At 36.2% G+C, this 21652-nt stretch overlaps 1 protein-coding gene across 1 annotated transcript in view; it reads right to left on the reverse strand.

Annotated features, from left to right (window-relative positions):
• The window catches only part of LOC6047972 (dual specificity tyrosine-phosphorylation-regulated kinase 2), a 61763-nt gene that overhangs the window by 14080 nt on the left and 26031 nt on the right, over positions 1-21652 (reverse strand).

Genomic DNA, 21652 nt, shown 5'->3' on the forward strand with positions numbered 1-21652 from the left:
AACATATGAAAAGGTCGAATGAAACTTTAAAATGCCGTTTTGACGGTGTCTGGACCAATGAGCCTATGTCTGGAAATATTTTTATCGGATTCCCCGGACATTTTTACATAACATACCAAAAAATGGGAGGAGTTCATTAACAGGATTCCGAGACATGAGTTTTTGAAAATAAAATCCGTGTTTTTTGACGCGCCGCGCGCAAAAACCGGAGAATGACGAAATTGGCAAAAAATCAACTTTTTTCACTAAAACGGCGATAACTTTAAAATTTCAGCGATGACCTATAGATGTTATGATACCAAAATTTTTGTATTTAAAAGACGCAACTTTTGGTACCCAGACATGTATAGGTCATCGCTGAAATTTTAAAGTTATCGCAGTTTTAGTGAAAAAAGTTGATTTTTTGCCGATTTCGTCTGTATCGCCTTGCCCGAAATGGAATCTTTCTTTCATTTAAATTGTAAGCATGGAATAGTTTAAATATAAAGACAATTATATTATTCCTATTCAGATACACAATCTAAACGAACTCGAGATCATTCAGGACTGACCTCGAGCTCCGATCTTACTTCTAGTTTTATATCAATCTATTATTCGCCCCGATTAATTTCATTGTCTTCTCTCTCTTTCTTTTACTGTGAGCTTTTCGCCCCTCAAGTTTTCGTTAATTTTTGTATCACCTCCTAGAGGTCTCTACTTGATTTTTTTCTGTTTTCCTACTCCCACGGTTTTTATTTCTAACTGGCATTCCTTCACGTTTTATTATTATTATTTTATTCCATTTTTCTCACCTTCCACATCTGAACTAATCAGATATGGAAGGATGTCCCTCTCGTTATGTTTGTTTTCCTTCGTGATCCCTATCTCCTATGGCCATAAATATTTGTGGCCTCGAGTGCCCTAGGTGGCTTCTCTTTTGTTTAATAACGAATTTTTATTTTTGTTACGTGGGAGAAAGGTACATCGGTTAAAATTCTAAGAACACCAAATACCATTCTTCTGTTCTCAACTGAAGTTGTGAACAATAAATGTAATTTGTGTCTTCCTGGGATTTCAATGTAACTCTTTTTTTCCACCGTCATAAAAACAGTGATAAATGTGAGGGTCGCTACATACCCCCACACTTATCAGCTAGATGTTCGTCTAGAAGAGATGATCATCTACTGTAAGCAAAGAGCTGGTCCTAAGATTCTGTATTGCCTAATCATGTCTGTAGATATTTTTTTTTTCTCTAACTATTGATGTGTTTGGAACCATAGCCTCCGTTGTTTCTGCAATGTTGTTGTCCTCTCTTTCGTCTTGATTATTGTATTTTCGCCAATAGTGTAATGAATTGGGTTTCGAATTTCAATCCATTAATTAGATTCCAGTGCATATTGCTCAACTTAATCCAGTTGTTAACCAATCCTTATTGCCATTCCTGTTTATCTCAGATAATTCCATGTTTATAGAGTACCATAATGTTGCGTTTGACAGGACCTTCCGTCTATCTGTCGATTTGTCACTACTGTCTCCTCTTGCCATTATATTTTTCCATTTTGTGTGTTGCGGGTGAAAAATACGTTCTTCCTTGGTTAGATTATCACCATTCCTCCTGTAATATGGATTGCGATTGTCTTCCTTCCTTCTCGTGGTGGATAATATTTGCGTGAGTGTTTCCTTATTGCGATCCAAATGGTACTTTGTTACGTTTGATTATTCTGAGTTTTGCTACTTCGCTTCTCGTTTTTCTGTCCATGTTTGTCGTGAGCTTTATACACCTTGGTCTAATTAATTTCTCTCCATTCTTGACTCAAAACATAATAGATTGCGAAAATTTGTTGATGGGCATCCTCGTTGTTCTCCGATGTATGCATGGTTTATGGTTGCTTTGCTGTTCGTAAATTTTTCGTGTAGTAGATGTTATAATTTGTGTGGGCGTGTAAACATTTATGTTTTTTTTTTTTTTAAAAGCTTTTCTATAAGAATGTGTTACAATTGTTTTTCTAAAGTTTCAAAATATTTTCCTAACGTTCTCCTAGCTTATTTCGGGGCGAATTTATGTGTGTTAACATCTAAATTTATGTTTATGGCACAAAGATCTCCGATGTATGCGTTACTTGCCGTTTGTTGGTGGATGATCCTCGCATCAGTCTAATATTGTGTAGCCTCCCGTCGTCTTTTAGTCATTGGTTTGTTCCAGACCCGTTTTTTTGTGTGTGTGTGTTTTTTTTTTTGCTTGCTTATCTAAAAAATAAGAAATGTGATTATCTAATTTTACGGTGGATGGCTTACTGATTTCGCTTGCGGAATCATCTTCCCCTCTCTTTTTCCAGGCTTTTCTTAGGTGTGTAGATTTGGCTAAATAAAAAAAAAATAAAAAAAAACTTTGTTTTGCGATTAATATTGATTCATTGTACGATTGTACGTAATATGTTACTTTCTCACACAGACAATCATTCTGAGGCGTCCCTCAACAAACATCCTGGTTGCAAACATTTCCACATTCAGTCTCTGTTTTTTTTTTCTACTGCTGTTTATTGGAGTCTTAAAACTATAAATTTGTTTGGAATGTAAAGGTTAACTACTTCTACTGGATATCCATAATAAAGTAAAGTTGTGTCTCTAGTACAATTACACCTGAAATCGTGGGCGGAGTTCAGCATTATTACCTTTGTCTTTGTAATGTTCTTGTCTTTCGTCTACCTATGCATAGGCGATCCCTTTTTTGTTTAGGATCCTTGTTTCAGTCTTGTTTTCCCATCGTTGTCATAACGTTGCATTTTCAGTCTTATTTTGTACTCTAATGATGACGGTGTACGTGTATGGTTGTTGTTCTATAATAGCGGGCGCTGTTTCTTTTGGAATATACAATCTTTTTTTTTTTGCTGCCAAAAACATAATTCCTGAACCTGAACCTCATTATGTGTACCTTGCACCCAATGTCGTCGATGAATCAGTGCCAGATATGTGGAATTTTCAAAATTCTGCCAATGATCAAAATTCTGAAGAAGATATTGGCCTTTGTTTAAATTTATATTTTGATTATGAACATAATCCTTCAATTGAAGTTTCTCCCAGTGTTTTTACTAATTATGATGAGTGGTTTGACGCTGTTTTTAAAAAAATTGATGAGTCAGAAGATGTAAGTATTAAGTAAAAATTATTTGTTATTATGATTTTATTTTATTTATTTTTTTCAGTGAAACATTGTGGACTCATCTTCTACCTGCAGAGTGTATCATTTTATTATTCTTGATTTTTTTTTTTTTTTTTTAATTTGAATGAGAATATAAAAGTCAGAAAACTCCATGCAATGTGTTGTATCTTATAATGCGAAATTCCATATATTATCACATTTATATATATAAAAAAGTTAATTGCACAGGTTTCTTTTATACCCATTGAAATAATATAATGATCTTAATATATCAAGTCAATTTTCCCGGTACAGTACGGTGTCCATAATTGTTCAATAAGCTAATTCTTTTGATTTTTTTTTTAATTTTAGAGAACATGGTAAACAAATAAAATATATAAATATATATATTGTGATCTATTAGTCGTTAAATTTCCGTAATCTATTGTTATGAATTTTTTCAAGTTTATTGCCGTTTTTTATAACTGTAGTTTGCTCACTAGGCAAATCTACTACTTCGTATGGTCCTCGCCATAAGCTTTGGAGTTTCTTGCCAACTCCTGTAGGAATGGTTTCTACTATCACCATTTCACCATACCATGGCTGCCATTCGTGAGCCGTTTTATCGTACAACTCTTTCCGTTTTTGTTTTGAGGAAATAACATTATCAATTGCTTTATCATGTATATTTCTAAAATTTGATTTCATTTCCGTGACATAATCGTCGTAATTTAATTCTTTATCTGTAACGTTATAAACAGAATTCGGAATTCTGGCTTGTCTGCCATAAAGAAGTTCGAATGGTGAATATCCCGTAGATGAGTTCACTGTCGTATTGTATTGAAATGTAAAAAATGGTAGTAATGTGTCCCATGTTTGAGGGTTTCCTGAAATGTAATTTCTTAAAAATATTTTCAATTCTCTGTTAGATCTTTCTACTAAATTTGCTTGCGGATGATAAGCGCTTGTATTTATTTTCTTAATTTTCAAAATTCTGCATGTATGCTTTAACAAATTGGACATAAAATTTGCACCTTGATCCGTAACAACCTCTAGTGGTGCTCCAAATCTACAGATAAAGTTTTCTACAAATGCTCTTGCAACAGTTGCACTTTCTTGATCTGGCAAAGGTGCGACTACTAAATATCTTGTTAAGTCGTCTTGGATGACTAATCCGTAACGATTATTATCTTCGGATAGAGTTAGTATGACAATATCCATATATACTTTCTGAAATGGTTCAACTGATGTTGTGGTTATTTTCATGGGTATTTTATGTTTCGGCCAAATTTTGTTCTTTTGGCACAATTCGCATTGCTTTACATAATTTTCGATATCTCTACGCATGTTGTCCCACGTGAAAAGTGGACTAATGCGTTGAAGCATTCTTTTTCCTCCGACATGACCTCCAAGGGGTGCGTCATGAAATTCTTTTAGAACTGTTTCTCTATCTTCTACTTTGACAAACATTCTGTCTTCATTTGATGCATATAATGTAAAAATTTTCTCAAATTTACCCGCAATAAATCTAATAATATTGACATCAGGAAGTTGTTGTAAATTTCTAAAAGAAATAATTTGAATGTTTTTAGCTGATTTGGCAAATTCAGGGCATTTAACCATACTTTCTAATATACCATCGAATAACTCTTCTCTATTAGTAATCGAACGTTTTGATCCATTTAGAATAAAACCCCATAATTTATTATCCGGAAAACTAAATATTCTTCCATTTAAGTTGTCTTTCATTCCATGTGGTAGATCCACCAACTCACTCAATTCCTTGAATGCTGTTTTGCTATTGATTATGACAAAGTTAGCATCTGTATTATTTTCATTTATCATTGTTTTAGTAAATTTAAGTAGACTGAAATCAATTTCCTCTTTATTTTGCGCATCGAAAAATCATCCAATGTAAACTTTTTCCATGAATCATCATCTATTTGATCCACAATATCTATTGCTTGTAGAGAATCAATAGTTATGTCTAAATCGTCATTATTATCAATATGATTATTTGTGTTATCGTTTATATTTTGTTGCGATGAAGATTGATTAATTGTAATTTGATTTGAATTATCAGCTATATTTGAATTTTGTTTTGTTTGTTGTCTGGTAACGACGGCAATTACATTATTATTTGAATTTTCCGAAACATTTTCAATGTTCACCTCTGAATTTTCTTCATGCTTAATACGAGAAAGAAAATCAGCAACAATATTTTCTTTACCTTGTTTATATCGGATATCACATCCAATACCTTGAATTTTTAATCTTAATTTGGAAAGAGTCGGTGAGGTTTCTTTTAATCTCCAAATTGCAATCAACGGTCTATGATCAGTATAAACAATAAACTGTTGATTAAAAATATAATGCTTAAAATATTCAACTGCCCACACTATAGCGAGTAATTCTTTTTCAATAACGTGGTACCTTCTTTCCGTAACACTTAATGCTCTACTCGCATACGCGATTGGGTTATCATTTGTTTTAGCATTTGATAATACTGCTCCAATAGCATAATCACTAGCATCAGTAGTAATTACAAACATATCGTTATAATTTGGGCGTACTAAAATTGGTTCTGAAATCAAACAGTGTTTTAACTCATGAAAAGCTCTTTCACAATCCTCTGTCCATTCGAATTTCACATCTTTTTTCAGTAAGTTATTTAAATGTTTGCGTTTATCCGCCATATTTTGAATAAATTTTCCATAAAAATTAATTGTTCCTAGAAATGAACGAACATCCTTCACGGTTTGAGGACGTTTTAAATTTTTTATTGTTTTGATGTTGTCATCTGTAGGCTTAATACCGTGTTTATTAATTGTATGGCCCAGGTAATTAATTTCTGTCTTTAAAATGGTACATTTTGATGTTTCCACCTTTAAATTATTTTGGTATAACGCGTCTAAAATTTTGAGCAGGTTGTCGTTATGTTCTTCAATAGTTTTTCCAAATACGATTATATCATCCAAATAAACAAAAGCTTTAATTGGCTGAATTGAATATAAAATAACATTCATTAATTTTTGAAATGTTGCCGGGCTGTTTCTAAGACCCATAGGCATTCTTAAAAATTCATAATGTCCCTTTGAAGTTGAAAATGCAGTTTTAGCTGCATCTTTAGAGTTTATAGGTATCTGATAAAACCCGATTTTAAATCTATTGACGAAAAATATTGTGCATCACCAATGTTATCTAATATTTCATTAATTAATGGAATTGGGAAAACAAAAGGTTTCGTTATCATGTTTAATGATCTAAAATCTACAACAATTCTATATTTTTGTTTGCCGTCGGCTCCAACCTTTTTAGGAATACATAAAACAGGAGCATTCCACGGACTTTTACTAGGTTTAATAATACCCAGTTTTAGCATTTCATCAATTTGCTCATCAATGTGCACTTTTGTTGCTTCAGGCATTCTATATTGCCTCTTATTAATGGGAATATTCGTTGTGGTTTCTATTTCATGAATTGCTGCGTCTGTAAAAGTCAATTCATCTCCTTCAATGAAAAATAATTTGTTAAATTTTTCAATCATAGAGACAATTTTCTCAAAATTAATTTGATTTAAATGTTCTAGATTTACTATATCAATTATTTTCTGAATTCTTTCCCTACCTTCGATGCTCTTCAAATTTTTGAATTCCATGACATCACCGTCTTTATCAATGTCTAAATTTAATTCTGCTGGCATGCAAGGCTGATCATATGAAATGTTTTGCTCATTTTTATTTTCTATATTTGTCTGGTGATTCAGTTTATCAAAACTATTTTTATGATTATGTTGCGCTATTGCAATGTTATTTGGAACTTCATTTATACGAATTTCGTTTTTTTCTGATTTTTCTGAATTTAGTGAATAATCTGCTTCGGCCAATTCTGACCTCTGATTGAAATTTGTATCAACCCTAAAATTTAACTTGGGTTTTTGTAAGACTATATATTTGAAACCTCTATCGATGAAAAGAGTATGTTTCTTGAGAAATTCTGCCCCAATAATACCTGGGACAAGTAAATGTTCCAAAACATAAAACTTAGTTCTGAAAATTGTTTTCCAATTAATAAATCAATGACCACCGAACCTATTGTTTCGGTATTATTATTTCGAGACCAGTTAAAATTATTTTATCTTTGAAATTATAGTTAATATAGCCAATCTTGTGTAACACATTTTTTGTATTACATTTACACTAGCTCCTGTATCTAGTAAATAATGTACATAATGATATGGTTTTTGTCTTGATGAAATTTTTAGTCTAAATTGAAGAAAATTCGTAAATATAATATCCATTATTTCATGTGGAGGGTTATAAAATACCCTCTCTTTTCCAAACTATTATTAGTCATAATTCTATTCCGTCTCTTATTAAATTGGTGAGCTCGGAAACTAGAGCGTCTATTAAATTTGCTTCCATAATGTCGGGTGTTTCGGACGCCAAAATTTTCGAAAACCCCAAAATTTAGTTTTTTCGTTGTTGATAATGTGTAGTTTGTTTATCAGAATATCTATTTTGTTGTGGGTTGTGTCCTCTATTAGAATCAAAATGTTGATTTTGCGGACCGTTGAAACGATTCGAATTATTTGAATAGTTTTGATTAAAATTATGGCGATTTTGTTGTTGTTGATTATGAGGATTATTATATCTTGGTGCATAATTTGTTGTTCTACTACTTCCTTCTAAATTGGGGTTTGTAGAATTATTAAATCTGTTAGATTGGTAATTCCTTGTTCTGTTGAAATTATCAACATAATTGTCCCTATTTTGAGTGTTTTGAAAATTAAAATTTCGATTTTGATTCCAACAAGTATTTTGTTGGGAACCCGAATTGTCAGATAACGCCAAAGATTGAAGACGTTTCTGTAAGTCTTCGTATTTCTCCTTTTTTTCACTCTTTTCTTCTAGAAGTTTCAAAAGCTCTCTAAAGCTTTTGTCCGAATTATTATCCGCAACATCTCTTATGTATTGGTTTTTCAACCCACCTATGAAATGGAAAACAAGACTTTCCATTACATAATTATTTACTGGAAACTCTAGAAGTTCCAAATTGTTTAAAATTTGAATCGTCCTATCTTTATAGGATTTAAAGGACTCATCCTTTTTCTGAGAGAGAATTTCGATCTCTTTCAAAATATCTGCATATTTGGTTTTATTGGAAAATTCTTCAATTAGAAGTTTTTCTATTTGGCTCCAATTTAAATTAGCCAAATTATTAATGAAAGGGGTACTTTTTCCTTTTAGTTTTAATTTAATAATATTAATTAAAGGCGATTGATCCATTCCTTTTGGGATGTAACTTGCGAAAAATTTAATTTGGTCAATAAACGGAATAAGTTCTTCTGAATTACCAAAAAAATCCGGAATGCATTTAAATGCAGCCTCCATTGGGAATTCATAATCAATTTTTAATTTTCTTATTTTACTTTTTCCTGCACTTACAATTTTAAGCGAATCTTTATCAAATTTAAGATCGTTAATATCTTCGTATTCTTCGTCAGGAGGATTGGGATTTGGATCTGGTTCTTTAAGTTTGCCTAAGAAATCTTTACAAGCAGCTTGCAAAGCGTTCAAGTCTTCTTTGAGACCATTAAAAATCTTGTTGTATTCTTGAGGTGAAATTTCATCTCTCAAAGAAATTAATATCTTTTTATATTCAGAGACTTTTTCATCAATCTCATTTGTTTTCTGAACAACTTCCTCTTTACTTTTAGGACTATTCGTTCTTAAAAAGCTGATTTCAAGTGAAAAAAAATCGTCTAATTGTCTCAAGGTTTCCATTTTTAAATTATGGAAGGAGAAAAAAAAAAATTAATGGAGGAAAAACTGAAAAATTGTTTTCAAATTACACTTATAACTCACAGAGAAAAAAAAATATTAAAATTTCTAATTACTTACCAAAGCAATTTCATTGTTGATCTTCTTCTTGGCACCATATATATTTTTTTTTGACTTTTCTTGGCACTAATGGATTTTCTTCTATTTTCCTCGCACTGTATTATTATTTTTAATTTTCAAACTTTTTTCTTGGCACTAAAAAAAAATTTTCCGAACGTTTTCTTGGCACTGATTAATTTTTTTCTCAAAACACTGAATTTACACAAGTCAGTAAAGGCGTCCTGTTTTTTTTCCGCTAGTCACCACTTGTATCGCCTTGCCCGAAATGGAATCTTTCTTTCATTTAAATTGTAAGCATGGAATAGTTTAAATATAAAGACAATTATATTATTCCTATTCAGATACACAATCTAAACGAACTCGAGATCATTCAGGACTGACCTCGAGCTCCGATCTTACTTCTAGTTTTATATCAATCTATTATTCGCCCCGATTAATTTCATTGTCTTCTCTTCTTTTTACTGTGAGCTTTTCGCCCCTCAAGTTTTTCGTTAATTTTTGTATCACCTCCTAGAGGTCTCTACTTGATTTTTTTCTGTTTTCCTACTCCCACGGTTTTTATTTCTAACTGGCATTCCTTCACGTTTTATTATTATTATTTTATTCCATTTTTCTCACCTTCCACATCTGAACTAATCAGATATGGAAGGATGTCCCTCTCGTTATGTTTGTTTTCCTTCGTGATCCCTATCTCCTATGGCCATAAATATTTGTGGCCTCGAGTGCCCTAGGTGGCTTCTCTTTTGTTTAATAACGAATTTTTATTTTTGTTACGTGGGAGAAAGGTACATCGGTTAAAATTCTAAGAACACCAAATACCATTCTTCTGTTCTCAACTGAAGTTGTGAACAATAAATGTAATTTGTGTCTTCCTGGGATTTCAATGTAACTCTTTTTTTCCACCGTCATAAAAACAGTGATAAATGTGAGGGTCGCTACACGTCATTTTCCGGTTTTTGCGCGCGGCGCGTCCAAAAACACGGATTTTATTTTCAAAAAATCATATCTCGGAATCCTGTTAATGAACTCCTCCCATTTTTTAGTATGTTATGTAAAAATGTCCGGGGAATCCGATAAAAATATTTCCAGACATAGGCTCTTTGGTCCAGACACCGTCAAAACGGCATTTTAATGTTTCATACGCCTTTTTCATATGTTAGGCAAGATTTTTGAAACTTCTTAATATTTTTCTTTGGAAGGCCAACTTATCACCTTTCATTTGCGTATAAGACAATTGAAATCGGTTGAAATGACGAGGAGTAATGATTTTTCGAGAAAAATGGTTTTTGCGAAAATCGACGAAAATTGCCATTTTTCAGACCACCCTAACACGGCGTAGGTCACCCTAATGGCCAAACAAAAAAATACGGGTCTAATTATTTCGGCCAGGGAACCCCCAGACAAATTTTGAGCCCGATCCGAGGACTTTTGTTTTTTTCCATGCTGTTTTCGTGGGGAATTGCTGTATAACAAGTTTGAAAATCATTCCATCTTGGAATGGTTCTCTCAAAAAACCGAAGTTAAAAAAGAACCGCGGTTCTTTTTTTTTGTGAGCCATGGTTCATTCGCTCTTTTCTGTGAACCGGCTCTTTGAGCGGCTCGCTCTATTTTTGCCCACCTCTAATGCGAACTATCGTTGGATAGGTTATCAAAAGACCTTACCGATGAGCCAAAAAGATTGAAGATCTGGAAACCCTATCGAAAGAATTGAGTAATGAAGCTTAATTTGTTGAACATGTTAAGGGGGAATGATGCAATTCTAAATTAAGATATTCTCTATAGGAATGTTAGGAAGGCACCAACCACCTAAAGGTGGATTAACCAATGTTTTTAATTCCAAAAAGTTTACAAATCATTTTATTGAAAACGAAGATCCCTTATACAATAGTATTAAAAAAAAGTTAACTAAACGTTTATTATGTTAGAATATCCAATGACATCGAAATTAATTATTGTGTAAATTATTGTTGTAAGGAACTCAAAAGCTTTTTAGATTATAATAAATCAGAAGTATCGAACTGAATGAATTGCAGACTGAAATTTTTAAATTATGTTCTTCAAAAGTCTAAAATAAATAAATAAAAGTTAGTCCGTTGCCAATATTTTTGCAAGTTTATGCCTTTTAAAATTGTTGTCAAACTTTATTTCCGTGATTCTACTTCTATTTTTTAATAAATTTTTTAGAGAACTTTTTAACTTGCAAAAGTATGTTTCTTAACAAAAATCAAAAGATTTTTAAAGTAAAGATCAATTAATTCTAGATTAAATTTTCAAAATGTCCGGATGGGATAGGACTCATAGAATTAGTGTCACCGTGGCAATGCTTTATTTTTTCTACATGACTACAATTTCTCGACCTGAGCTTAAGTTGAGGGACGTAATGCTGGGGAAAAAAAATATGTTCAGCGGTCTACACAAAACAAATTCATATAAAACATTTTTTTTGTAGTTGAGAAAGTTGTGACACAAAAACATGTAAAGAATATATTTTGATCATAAAATGAAATATTGTAAGTGAATTGTTTGAAATTGTTCAAGAAAATGCAAATTTTCACAGGTTCAAAAATCCCACTGACTCACAATGTGAATTAATGATCCTGCACGCACTACCCTCTCTCCCCTCCGCAAGATATCCTTTTCCTTCACCTCAGCCAAAAGACCCTGGCCCCATTCAGCGACCAATTAGTGGGGGGTTAGGATCCCATCCCATATTTTCGCCTTCTCCGATCGTTCCTTCCCCCCAAGTTGCGTCTTATAGTTACATCGAGAGCAGAAGGTCCAGCTTTGCAGCCTCCAAGCACCGAAAGAAGAGAAACAAAAACAAGAACATCCCCCAGAGACCAACTTGGAGGTCTTGAGATTGAGGAGGTCAGAAGGAGCAAAAAGAACCTGTTTCTTCACTGGTCGGGTGAGGAAGAACTCGCTCATTCAGCAGCAGCCGGTTGTCTTTGCTCCAGAGTCCAGTTTTCCCCCCAGCGTAGCGTACATGAAGAAGACGCGATCCCACACGATCGCGCAAGATCAACCAAGATCCCAAGAAAGACCTCAGAACACTACACAAGAAAGACAAAGAGTGGTCTAGGGGGTTGACGGGGAAGGAAGTCGGTCGGCCAGAGAAGGACAGACAGATGGGGAGTGGTGATAGAGAGAGAGAGAGAGGGAGCGAACGACCAAAGTCAGGGAAGGAAAATGAACTTATGACTCGATCGCTTTACTTTAACCCGTATAGGCCTGGGTGAAATTGGAATCACTAAAATGGCCATAACTCAGCGAAAACTCAACCAATTTGCATACTTCTTTATTAGTTGGACTCGTTAGAATGTCTATTTTCCGAAAATGACCCGCAGAACCCGGAAATGTTCCGGTGGCCGGAGATATTCCGGTGGGTCACTGGGTCAAACAGGGTCAAAAATGGTCATTTTTGGGTCCCGCACTATTTTGTTAATAGAAATCTAGGAAAAAAACACATTTTTTCATGTTACGATCTTTGTTCTACCAACAGACAATACTGACCATTGATTTTGCACCACCGGGGATGTTCCGGATTGAGCGGGCAGATTCCCTACCCCGGGGGAACCGGTCAAGGGACGGTCAGAAATAAAACTATTTCTATGATGGCAATATGGGTGTCAAAGTTCATCATTTTCAAAATCAAGCTCATCTATGATCCCCAAAACCACTTTTGGACCGATCTGGCCACTTTGGGACCGGTTCCCGGTACTCCGGTGGAACCCGGAATAATGCAAATTACGGGATTATTTCTGAATATTTTTTGGCAGGGCAATATGGATGTCAAAGTTCATCATTTTCAAAATCAAGCTCATCCATGATCCCCAGAACCACTTTTGGATCGATCTGGCCACTTTGGGACCGGTTCCCGGTACTCCGGTGGAACCCGGAATATGGCAATTTACGGGATTATTTCTGAATAATTTTTCACAGGCAATATGGGTGTCAAAGTTCATCATTTTCAAAATCAAGCTCATATATGATCACCAAAACCACTTTTGGACCGATCTGGCCACTTCGGGACCGGTTCCCGGTACTCCGGTGGAACCCGAAATATGGCAAATTACGGGATTATTTCTGAACAATTTTTGACTGGGCAATATGGGTGTCAAAGTTCACCATTTTCAAAATTTAGCTCATCCATGATCCTCAGAACCACTTTTGGATCGATCTGGCCACTTTGGGAGCGGTTCCCGGTACTCCGGTGAAACCCGGAATAATGCAAATTACGGGATTATTTCTGAATATTTTTTGGCAGGGCAATATGGATGTCAAAGTTCATCATTTTCAAAATCAAGCTCATCCATGATCCCCAGAACCACTTTTGGATCGATCTGGCCACTTTGGGACCGGTTCCCGGTACTCCGGTAAAACCCGGAATAAGGCAAATTACGGGATTATTTCTGAACAATTTTTGACTGGGCAATATGGGTGTCAAAGTTCATCATTTTCAAAATCAAGCTCATCCATGATCCCCAGAACCACTTTTGGATCGATCTGGCCACTTTGGGACCGGTTCCCGGTACTCCGGTGAAACCCGGAATAAGGCAAATTACGGGAATATTTCTGAACAATTTTTGACTGGGCAATACGGGTGTCAAAGTTCATCATTTTCAAAAATAAGCTCAACCATGATCCCCAGAACCACTTTTGGATCGATCTGGCCACTTTGGGACCGGTTCCCGGTACTCCGGTGGAACCCGGAGTATGGCAATTTACGGGATTATTTCTGAATAATTTTTCACAGGCAATATGGATGTCAAAGTTCATCATTTTCAAAGCAAAGCTCATCCATGATCACCAAAACCACTTTTGGACCGATCTGGCCACTTCGGGACCGGTTCCCGGTACTCCAGTGGAACCCGAAATATGGCAAATTACGGGATTATTTCTGAACAATTTTTGACTGGGCAATATGGGTGTCAAAGTTCACCATTTTCAAAATTTAGCTCATCCATGATCCTCAGAACCACTTTTGGATCGATCTGGCCACTTTGGGACCGGTTCCTGGTACTCAGGTAGAACCCGGAATATGGCAAATTACAGGATTATTTCTGAATAATTTTTCACAGGCAATATGGGTGTCAAAGTTCATCATTTTCAAAATTTAGCTCATTTATGATCCCCAAAACCACCTTTGGACCGATCTGGCCACTTTGAGACCGGTTCCCGGTACTCCGGTGAAACCCGGAATATGGCAAATTACGGGATTATTTCTGAATAATTTTTGACAGGGCAATATTGATGTCAAAGTTCATCATTTTCAAAAAAAAAGCTCATCGATGATCACCAAAACCACTTTTGGACCGATCTGGCCACTTCGGGACCGGTTCCCGGTACTCCGGTAGAACCCGGAATATGGCTTAATTGAAAATGATGAACATTGACATCCATATTGCCCTGTCAAAAATTATTCAGAAATAATCCCGTAATTTTCCTTATACCGGGTTTCTACGGAGTACCGGGAACCGGTCCCAAAGTGGCCAGATCGGATCGATCCAAAAGTGGTTCTGGGGATCATAGATGAGCTTGATTTTGAAAATGATGAACTTTGACATCCATATTGCCCTGTCAAAAATTGTTCAGAAATAATCCCGTAATTTGCCATATTCCGGGTTCCACCGGAGTACCGGGAACCGGTCCCAAAGTGGCCAGATCGATCCAAATGTGGTCCTGGGGATCATGGATGAGCTAAATTTTGAAAATGATGAACTTTGACACCCATATTGCCCAGTCAAAAATTGTTCAGAAATAATCCCGTAATTTTCCTTGTACCGGGTTTCTACGGAGTACCGGGAACCGGTCCCAAAGTGGCCAGATCGGTCCAAAGGTGGTTTTGAGGATCATAGATGAGCTTGATTTTGAAAATGATGAACTTTGACATCCATATTGCCCTGTCAAAAAATATTCAGAAATAATCCCGTAATTTGCCATATTCCGGGTTCCACCGGAGTACCGGGAACCGGTTCCAAAGTGGCCAGATCGATCCAAAAGTGGTTCTGAGGATCATGGATGAGCTAAATTTTGAAAATGATGAACTTTGACACCCATATTGCCCAGTCAAAATTGTTCAGAAATAATCCGTAATTTGCCATATTCCGGTTCCACCGAGTACCGGGAACCGGTCCCAAAGTGGCCAGATCGGTCCAAAGGTGGTTTTGGGGATCATGGATGAGCTTTGTTTTGAAATGATGAACTTTGACACCCATATTGCCCAGTCAAAAATGTTCAGAAATAATCCGTAATTTGCCATACTCCGGGTTCCCGGAGTACCGGGAACCGGTCCCAAAGTGGCCAGATCGATCCAAAAGTGGTTCTGGGGATCATGGATGAGCTTGATTTTGAAAATGATGAACTTTGACACCCATATTGCCCAGTCAAAATTGTTCAGAAATAATCCCGTAATTTGCCATATTCCGGTTCCACCGAGTACCGGGAACCGGTCCCAAAGTGGCCAGATCGGTCCAAAGGTGGTTTTGGAGATCATGGATGAGCTTTGTTTTGAAAATGATGAACTTTGACACCCATATTGCCCAGTCAAAAATGTTCAGAAATAATCCCGTAATTTGCCATACTCCGGGTTCCACCGGAGTACCGGGAACCGGTCCCAAAGTGGCCAGATCGATCCAAAAGTGGTTCTGGGATCATGGATGAGCTAAATTTTGAAAATGATGAACTTTGACACCCATATTGCCCAGTCAAAAATTGTTCAGAAATAATCCCGTAATTTTCCTTGTACCGGGTTTCTACGGAGTACCGGGAACCGGTCCCAAAGTGGCCAGATCGGTCCAAAGGTGGTTTTGAGGATCATAGATGAGCTTGATTTTGAAAATGATGAACTTTGACATCCATATTGCCCTGTCAAAAAATATTCAGAAATAATCCCGTAATTTGCCATATTCCGGGTTCCACCGGAGTACCGGGAACCGGTTCCAAAGTGGCCAGATCGATCCAAAAGTGGTTCTGGGGATCATGGATGAGCTAAATTTTGAAAATGATGAACTTTGACACCCATATTGCCCTGTCAAAAATTGTTCAGAAATAATCCTGTAATTTGCCATATTCCGGGTTCCACCGGAGTACCGGGAACCGGTCCCAAAGTGGCCAGATCGATCCAAAAGTGGTTCTGAGGATCATGGATGAGCTAAATTTTGAAAATGATGAACTTTGACACCCATATTGCCCAGTCAAAAATTGTTCAGAAATAATCCCGTAATTTGCCATATTCCGGGTTCCACCGGAGTACCGGGAACCGGTCCCAAAGTGGCCAGATCGGTCCAAAGGTGGTTTTGGGGATCATGGATGAGCTTTGTTTTGAAAATGATGAACTTTGACACCCATATTGCCCAGTCAAAAAATGTTCAGAAATAATCCCGTAATTTGCCATACTCCGGGTTCCACCGGAGTACCGGGAACCGGTCCCAAAGTGGCCAGATCGATCCAAAAGTGGTTCTGGGGATCATGGATGAGCTTGATTTTGAAAATGATGAACTTTGACACCCATATTGCCCAGTCAAAAATTGTTCAGAAATAATCCCGTAATTTGCCATATTCCGGGTTCCACCGGAGTACCGGGAACCGGTCCCAAAGTGGCCAGATCGGTCCAAAGGTGGTTTTGGAGATCATGGATGAGCTTTGTTTTGAAAATGATGAACTTTGACACCCATATTGCCCAGTCAAAAAATGTTCAGAAATAATCCCGTAATTTGCCATACTCCGGGTTCCACCGGAGTACCGGGAACCGGTCCCAAAGTGGCCAGATCGATCCAAAAGTGGTTCTGGGGATCATGGATGAGCTAAATTTTGAAAATGATGAACTTTGACACCCATATTGCCCAGTCAAAAATTGTTCAGAAATAATCCCGTAATTTTCCTTGTACCGGGTTTCTACGGAGTACCGGGAACCGGTCCCAAAGTGGCCAGATCGGTCCAAAGGTGGTTTTGAGGATCATAGATGAGCTTGATTTTGAAAATGATGAACTTTGACATCCATATTGCCCTGTCAAAAAATATTCAGAAATAATCCCGTAATTTGCCATATTCCGGGTTCCACCGGAGTACCGGGAACCGGTTCCAAAGTGGCCAGATCGATCCAAAAGTGGTTCTGGGGATCATGGATGAGCTAAATTTTGAAAATGATGAACTTTGACACCCATATTGCCCTGTCAAAAATTGTTCAGAAATAATCCTGTAATTTGCCATATTCCGGGTTCCACCGGAGTACCGGGAACCGGTCCCAAAGTGGCCAGATCGATCCAAAAGTGGTTCTGAGGATCATGGATGAGCTAAATTTTGAAAATGATGAACTTTGACACCCATATTGCCCAGTTAAAAATTGTTCAGAAATAATCCCGTAATTTGCCATATTCCGGGTTCCACCGGAGTACCGGGAACCGGTCCCAAAGTGGCCAGATCGGTCCAAAGGTGGTTTTGGGGATCATGGATGAGCTTTGTTTTGAAAATGATGAACTTTGACACCCATATTGCCCAGTCAAAAAATGTTCAGAAATAATCCCGTAATTTGCCATACTCCGGGTTCCACCGGAGTACCGGGAACCGGTCCCAAAGTGGCCAGATCGGTCCAAAGGTGGTTTTGGGGATCATAGATGAGCTTGATTTTGAAAATGATGAACTTTGACACCCATATTGCCATGATAGAAATAGTTTTATTTCTGATCGTCCCTTGACCGGTTCCCCCGGGGTAGGGAATCTGCCCGCTCAATCCGGAACATCCCCGGTGGTGCAAAATCAATGGTCAGTATTGTCTGTTTGTAGAACAAAGATCGTAACATGAAAAAATGTGTTTTTTTCCTAGATTTCTATTAACAAAATAGTGCGGGACCCAAAAATGGCCATTTTTGACCCTGTTTGACCCAGTGACCCACCGGAATATCTCCGGCCACCGGAACATTTCCGGGTTCTGCGGGTCATTTTCGGAAAATAGACATTCTAATGAGTCCAACTAATAAAGAAGTATGCAAATTGGTTGAGTTTTCGCTGAGTTATGGCCATTTTAGTGATTCCAATTTCACCCAGGCCTATACGGGTTAAGAAGTGGCGGCCCTTGCCTTGTGTGTTGTGTGGTGTCGGAGGAACCTCGCAATATTTTTCTTCCCCGCACTCACAACACACACACACAAGCTTCGATTCAGGCTGGCCTTTTTCGACCGACCATTAAAGGTTTCTCATCTCTTCCTTGTGTGTTTCGATTCGGCCCAGGCCAGGAGAGTTCAGCGCCCGGCTGCGGTCAAGTCCATTACAACTATACTGCTGGCTTCTTTGGCTGCTGCATTGCGCGCTCGGGTATTGCCGGTGATGATGACGATGGTGACGACCCCCAAAACAATGGAACAAAGTACCTACTTGCGAGAGAGGACACATCTGCGTGAATAATTCATACACGAGAGAGCGGCCCGGCGATTATTATATTGGGAAAGGAGCTTTCGACTGCAAGACATTATTCCGAAATATCACCCCCAGCAGTGGCATTGGAAAAGCACAGGGACGTGGTGCAGTTTTGGTCAGGAGCTCGTTTTGAGTTGGCCGATGAATAGTGGCGGAAATTATAAGGTGACAAGAATTCAATAAACATTAAACGAAATCTTGTAGGTGACTAAGGATGACTGTACGTATCAAAATAAGAACAAAAAAACCTTAAAATCGAAAAATCTCATAAAAATATTATTTTTAAAAAGCTCGTCAAATTTCCTAAAAGTTTATATTTGACCAATGTTTGATACAATGCAGTGCTTTTGGGATACAGCAATATTCAAATTAATCAAACTTTTTTACATACCCCCTTTTCAGTCTTCATTCTTGAGTCCAGATGGCTCCATATACACAAAAATGGCTTATATGAGCCTAAAATAACAAGTCAACAAAGTTTAATTGGAGTCATTCACTGCCAACTCACACGAATTCTGAAAAAAGTTGCCACGACCCTCCTTCGGCTTGCGTGAAACTTTGTCCTAAGGGGTAATTTTGGTCCCCGATCACGAATCCGATTTCTTGATATCTCGTGAGGGAGGGGCGGTACGACCCCTTTCCCCTTTTGCGAATGCGAAAAAAGACTATTTCAATAATTTTCTGCTTAACCTGGTGATGATATACAAATTTAGTGATGGGGAAAGTGGGGCAAGTGTAACAAGCTAAAGAAATGCTCGTAGAGCAAGTTTTTGAAAAATCCTTTTTTTATGTAAAAAATTGATTTTAAATTATTTGATTTTCCGTACGTTCTACATAACTTCATCAACTACATCAGATTAGAATGTATTTTAAACGTTTCTTTCATTTTAAGAATCAATAATAATATTTTACTATAAATTTGACCGTTTTTACGAAAAAAAAATTAGATGATAAATAGTAAATTTTTATAATATCACTATATTTTGCGTGGGCAATTTTTTTTACAACTGTTTATCAGTTTTTAAGTACTTTTATGTATTTGTTTCCCAACAAAATATGTTGTTACAGCAATTCGTGATTTTTTCCATACTAAAAATCCATATACACTTGAACCACCTGAACAAGATTTTTTTAAAAGCTCTCAACAAAAATAACCTTTTTACCAACCAACCTTATAATAGGTGCACTGCCCATGTTGGCATAAATGTCCCACATGCAAAAACAGCAAGCTGAGAAAAACGCATTTGAAGTTTGTCCCATACATAAGGCTACGTGTTATATTTTCGCGAAAAAACTGGATTTCCTCCTGAATTCTAGAACAAAGTACTGGATGTTATAGGCTTTTCTGAAAAGGCACACGATTTTGAACCAAACTGCATAATTAACTCAAAACCGATGAAAATGCATATGGGACATTTATGCGATCAGGGGCAGTGCAAGTCATTAATAGGGACACTACTGATCAAGGAAAAATTGCATTTTGATAAAATGAGCCTTAAAACGAACCCTAAGCCTTATTTTGTGCTTTCCAAAAATTATAAGAAAACTAAGGTGTTGACAAAAACTTCATTCAATCATATGCCCCGTGGCGTTTACGTCGTTTTGGCGGTTATGTGATAGTAGAATCAGCTAATTGCATTGCTAGCAACAATTCCTCATACTGGAAAAAATCAAAAGTGTAAAAATTACGGTCATCTTGCCCCACCTTCCCCTACAAAACTTTTTTCTCTGGATGGCGTACACAGAATTCCAAAAAAAAAACGTAATTTTCATTTAAAAAAAAGCAAAATTAATTTAAAACCCTCTTACATAACTTGACTATAATTTTTTTTGGAACATGTCATTTTAAGGAAAATTTGATGTACTTTTCAGATCTGCAAGGGTCAACAATTTTAATTTAATTTTAAGATAATTTTTTCATATTCATATCGGGAAAATTGGAAATTCGTCAAAATCCGCCAAAAATCGGGAAAAGGTCAGGAATTTGCGTTTTTTGTCAAAAAGTCGGTAAAAAGTCGGGAATCCTAAGCGTATTTGTTTGAAAATTATTTCCAAAGTTAAATTCACTCAATTCTTTTTAGTAACTAAACCTCAAAACAATTAAGGTTCCTTCGTATATTCGTTTCTTGATATTTCACTAGTAAAAGTAGCAGTTTTAAAACAAATAAGTTCATTTCAAAACTATTTTATCCTGAGCAGCAAAAAACTGCCTCCAAATTGCCTGTTCCATAATTTTGGTATGATATTGTGCCTCCCACAATTGTGGAACACCTGAATTTAACTGATATTTTCACAAAAAAAGTTATCAGACCATTCATTAAACATAACTGAGCTTGAGTTTTTGGCGAGAACCAAAGTTTGTTTACATCCGTAAGAAAAAAGTGTTCCGAATTTGTGGATTTCACGGGGTTTTCAAGATTTTCTTCAAAAACTTGATATAAAAGTTAAAATTTGCAGTTGTTCGAAACAGCATTCGAAAGATCGCAAGAAAAGCTTTCAAATGAAGGTAAAAGCGAATCATTAAGTTCAATTATCGATTTTTTAATAATTTTTTGAACATTGGCCGATCTGTAAACTGTTCCGAACATGAGGAATGACTGTATCAAAAAATTAAAAATCTGTATAAATAGTGCATGCATTTGACACAGATTTTCATAATATTTTTTTCAATCAAAAGATTTTAATTATTTTTTGTTAATCAAACACTTAAAACATCAACAAAGTTTTTGAAGAACTAATGTAAAATAGAGCCTAATTTTAAGAATTGAGGCCAGTGTAAATTTATAAATCTGTTTCATTGTGTCACTTACCATTGATTGAATATTTGAAAAAAGATTCCAACTTGACAATATTTTTTTTCATGGTAAATATTATTAATTGTTTAACTGAATTTATTAAGTAATTTTAAACATAAAAAAACATCTTCAGCAACGAAAGGATCACATGTGGTATTAAAGGAACATTAGAGACAATTTTAGCAAACTTCAACGAGAATGAAAAAAAACGTTATAAAATTTCTTACTCTTACAAAGCTTTAAGAACAGTTTTAGAAACCGGATTAGAATTCTGTACCATTAAAAAAACGACATGAATGCCATTGCAATGGTACTGACAAACTAGATAAATCAATATTGATTATAAAATTAAATATTCATATTTGCAAAATTAAAAAGGAAACCTGGTGAAACTTTTTTTTAACAAATTCCTAGATATGTTT

This window comes from Culex quinquefasciatus, chromosome 2, assembly GCF_015732765.1.
Source record: "Culex quinquefasciatus strain JHB chromosome 2, VPISU_Cqui_1.0_pri_paternal, whole genome shotgun sequence".
Classification (NCBI taxonomy): Eukaryota; Metazoa; Arthropoda; class Insecta; order Diptera; family Culicidae; genus Culex; species Culex quinquefasciatus.